Source organism: Eriocheir sinensis, chromosome 20, assembly GCF_024679095.1.
Source record: "Eriocheir sinensis breed Jianghai 21 chromosome 20, ASM2467909v1, whole genome shotgun sequence".
NCBI lineage: Eukaryota > Metazoa > Arthropoda > Malacostraca > Decapoda > Varunidae > Eriocheir > Eriocheir sinensis.
In genome coordinates, this window is record NC_066528.1 from 18,794,620 (window position 1) to 18,799,619 (window position 5,000).

Sequence of the window (5,000 nt, forward strand, 5' to 3'; positions counted from 1 at the left end):
GAGAGAAAATGGAGGAGGAGAGAGAAGAAAGGAGGGGAATATATTATGTTTTATAGTCTGTTATATATATTAGAGAGAGAGAGAGAGAGAAACAGACAGGCAGACAGACAGAAAATTAGGCAAACATACATACATACATACAGACAGACAGACAGACAGACAGACACACACACACACACACAAACACACACACACACACACACAGACAGACAGACAGACAGATAGACAGACAAATAGACAGACTGACAGACAGACAGACAAAGACAGACACACACAGACACACCCACACCCACACATACACACACACACACACAGGGTATATATATAAATCGCAAAGTTAAAGCTCATTCAGAATTCCACGTCAAACTTTTTATTTTTTTGTTTTTTTTGTTTTTTTCAGTCCGTACTTTTTGTCCTCGCGTGTAATCAGCGGGACAGAAACTAACTCATCAGCTGACGTTAACTCCTGTGCAATTAAAACGTGAATGTATACTGAAAGTTGTCTCTCTCTCTCTCTCTCTCTCTCTCTCTCTCTCTCTCTCTCTCTCTCTCTCTCTCTCTCTCTCTGTTTATCTCTATCTCTGAAGTCATATCCAAATCATGTATTCCAGTGATCGCTTTCCCCAGATTTCAATATTTCAACCTTATTTTCACGTACAGATCGACATACATCCTAATTCTCACTAGTTAAACGTATACAATTTCTTCCTCGATACAGTACATCCTAATTCTCACTAGTTAAACGTATACAATTTCTCCCTCGATATATTCAGTCTAAAAAAGTTGTCCCTCTTGTCACTAGTCACCCCCCCTCACTCCCTCACAAGTCACACCGCACCACACGACGAGAAGGAGGAGGGGAGAGAGAACACGTCACGCCCCATCAGATATCCCCGTCCCAGATCCAATACATCGCACCGCCAGGCTCAGTCACAGCCCTTGCTACGCTCTGCTCCGGCGTGGCATCAGCGTCCGCCCCAGGCTTTAGTGGTACAAATAGCCCCGGTCTGCCCTCCGCGGCCTGTTAATACGCCCATCTGTCCTGCTGTCTGGTACAATTTTTCGTAACGTTCGTTCTCATTGTCAATCCTGTGTTGCGCGGGAGGATAGAGGAGTGTTGCTGCTGTTGTGTTGTGTTTTTCTTTCCTCTGGGTATTGGTGTTGGAGTAATGAGATAAACAGGTTAATGGATGTTACTGAATGGAGGATAAAAAGATAATATAAGCAGATAACTGAGTGTTGCTGTTTGGTTGTGTTTCTTATTCCTTTGGGTATTGGTGTTGGAGTAATGAGATAAACAGGTTAATGGATGTTACTGAATGGAGGATAAAAAGATAATATAAGCAGATAACTGAGTGTTGCTGTTTGGTTGTGTTTCTTTTTCCTTTGGGTATTGGTGCTGGAGTAATGAGATAAACAGGTTAATGGATGTAACTGAATTGACGGTAAAAAGATAATATAAGCAAATAAATGAGTGTTGCTATTTGCTTGTAATGAGTTTGTTTGGTGTGTTTAATTGTGTTTGCGTACAGAGATGAGTAGATGATCGTTACTGTAAATGACCTAAGATGTTGTGTCACTATAGCGTTTTCTTCACTGGTAATTATATGTTTTAGAGTGAAGAGATTAACAGGTAAATGATGTGAACGTGTTGGCGTACAGCGAAATATATACTTGTTTTAGAGGAAGCTAAGGCGTCACACTAATATACGATGTACTTGTAAAGCCCAAACGATAATTCCTTCTCTTTTTTTGTTGTTGTTTATGCGTTTTAATTTTCAAAGCTTTATATTTTTTCTACTTGTTTTGATGTGTGTGTTTGTCTTGTTATTTCTACTGATCTTCGTTTTTGTTGTTGTTGTTGTTCATGCGTTTTAATTTTCAAAGCTTTATATTTTTTCTACTTGTTTTGATGTGTGTGTTTGTCCTGTTATCTCTTCTTATCTTCGTTCCATCTAACATCATCATATTTATCACCTTATTCTGTTGTTCTTTTCTCCTTGTTATCTCTATTTCATCCTTCGTCAATTTTTTATCAGCCTTTACTGTTTTCCTTTTATCTTTTTTATCTCTATTCCATCCTGCGTCAATTTTGTTATCAGCCTTTCCTGTTCTCGTTCTCTCCTTGTTATCTCTATTCCATCCCGCATCGTTCTTTGTTATCAGCCTTTACTGTTCTCCTGTTCTCCTTGTTATCTCTATTCCATCCCTCATCGTTCTTTGTTATCAGCCTTTACTGTTCTCCTGTTCTCCTTGTTATCTCTATTCCATCCCGCATTATCTTTATCAGCCTTTACTGTTCTCCTGTTCTCCTTGTTATCTCTATTCCATCCCACATCGTTCTTTGTTATCAGCCTTTACTGTTCTAATATTCTCCTTCTTATCTATTCCATTCCGCATCATCTTTATCAGCCTTTCCTGTTCTCCTGTTCTCCTTGTTATCTCTGTTCCATCCCTTATCGTTCTTTTTGATCAGCCTTCACTGTTCTCCTCTCCCCGTGACCTTTTATTAATGCTATGACAGACTGGAGGCGTCGCTGAGCTGTTTCCATTTTTACGTTTGAGAGGAAATTGCGGATCTTCTTTTAACTCCTGATCCCTTTTATTTTATTTTATTGCTACACAAGCTCGATCTTTTTATAACCATTTAAGTGTTGTCATCTTGTAGGCGTTTGTGAGCTGTTCCTTTCTTGTTTTCTGTTCAAATTGTGGATATGTTTCGCCTCGTCCTGATCCTTTGTTTACGTTCATTGCCACACAAGTTCGATCTTTTTATGACCTTTCAAGTGTTGTCATCTTGTAGGCGTTTGTGAGCTGTTCCTTTCTTGTTTTCTGTTCAAATTGTGGATATGTTTCGCCTAGTCCTGATCCTTTGTTTACGTTCATTGCCACACAAGTTCGATCTTTTTATGACCTTTCAAGTGTTGTCATCTTGTAGGCGTTTCTGAGCTATTCCTTTCTTGTTTTCTGTTCAAATTGTGGATCTGTTTTGTCTCCTGATCCATTTTTTTTATCGTCAAGTCATCGTTAAGTCTCTCCCTCCTTGTGGTCTTTTCGGTGACGTCATTTTGTAGGTGTTTCTGAGCTATTCCCTTCTTGTTTTCTGTTCAAATTATGGATATGTTTTGGTCACGTAGTCTCTCCCTCCTTACGATCTTTTTGGTGACGTAATTTTGTAGGTGTTTCTGAGCTATTCCCTTCTTGTTTTCTGTTCAAATTATGGATATGTTTTGGTCACGTAGTCTCTCCCTCCTTACGATCTTTTCGGTGACGTTATTGTGTAGGCGTTGCTGAGCTGTTCACTTCAATGTTTTATGTTTGAAAGGAAATTGTGGATCTGTTTCGCCTCGTCCTGATGCCTTTCTTTGTCTCTTTCTACGTACACCTGATCTCCTTTGACCTTCTAAGTGATATGTCATTCCTCAGGCGTCACAAAGCCGTCAATTTACTTTCCATTACTTCAACTATCTGCTTCGTCCTGATCAATATATTCCATCATTATCACGTGCAGTCTCTCTCTCTCTCTCTCTCTCTCTCTCTCTCTCTCTCTCTCTCTCTCTCTCTCTCTCTCTCTCTCTCTCTCTCTCTCTCTCTCTCTCTCTCTCTCTCTCTCTCTCTCTCTCTCTCTCTCTCTGATCTTTTTGTTCGTATGTCATTTCGTCGGCTACTTAATTTTCTTTCCTTACTTAAACTTTCCTCTAAACAACGGATTCATATTTAGAGGACAATTGCTTATGTTCTACCTCCTCCTCAATCCTCTACTTTACCATAATCACGTTCAGTCTCTCCTCTATGATGTTTTTGATATGTTATTCCGTACTCGTCACCAAGCTATTAATCTCCGTTCATTTACTTCAACCATCTAATTTACCTCTTTGTTATTGATTTTGTTTGTCTATTTCAACGTACAATCACTCTCCATGTAATTCTTCCGTTCAATCGTATTCCGCAGGCGTTTCCAAGCTGTTTAATTTTCGTTCATTTGCTTCAAGTATCTAATTTACTTCATCATCTCTTTTGTTTGTCTAGTTCCACATACACTCACTCTTCATATAATCCTTTTGGTTCTTTAATATTCCGTGGGCTATTTAATCTCCCATCCTCTGCTTTAACTATCCTCTAAACACTACATTCTTATACAGTGGTCAATTTTTCATCAGTTTCCCCTCGTCTTCATCCCTTCTATATGTCAATTTCCACATACACTCACTCTTCATATAATCCTTTTGGTTCTTTAATATTCCGTGGGCTATTTAATCTCCCATCCTCTGCTTTAACTATCTTCTAAACACGACATTCTTATACAGTGGTCAATTTTTCATCAGTTTCCCCTCGTCTTCATCCCTTCTATATGTCAATTTCCACATACACTCACTCTTCATATAATCCTTTTGGTTCTTTAATATTCCGTGGGCTATTTAATCTCCCATCCTCTGCTTAAACTATCTTCTAAACACTACATTCTTTTATGGTGGACAAATTTTCATCAGTTTCCCCTCGTCTTCATTCCTTCTATATGGCAATTTCCACATACACTCACTCTCCATATGACCTTTTTCGTTCTATAATATTCCGTGGGCTATTTAATCTCCCGCCCTCTGCTTAAAGTATCTTCTAAACACTACATTCTTATATAGTGGTCAAGTTTTCATCAGTTTCCCCTCGTCTTCATCCCTTCTATATGTCAATTTCCACATACACTCACTCTCCATATGACCTTTTTCGTGTGGGGTCATTCTGTAGAGGTAAAAAAGGTACTCAATTTCCTCTACTCTAACTTTCTTCAAAACACTTCATTTGTTTATTTTGAGACGTATGTTGATCAGTTTTCCCCTCTTCCTTACCTCATTTTCTTTCATTAACGTTCTTTTTCATTCCTCTTTCACTCCCTTTACCTTCATTTTTCATATACTCATTCTTCATTTTTCATTTTTCATACTCATTCTTCATTTTTTCATTTTTTCATACACTCGTTCTTCATTTTTCATTTTTCATACTCA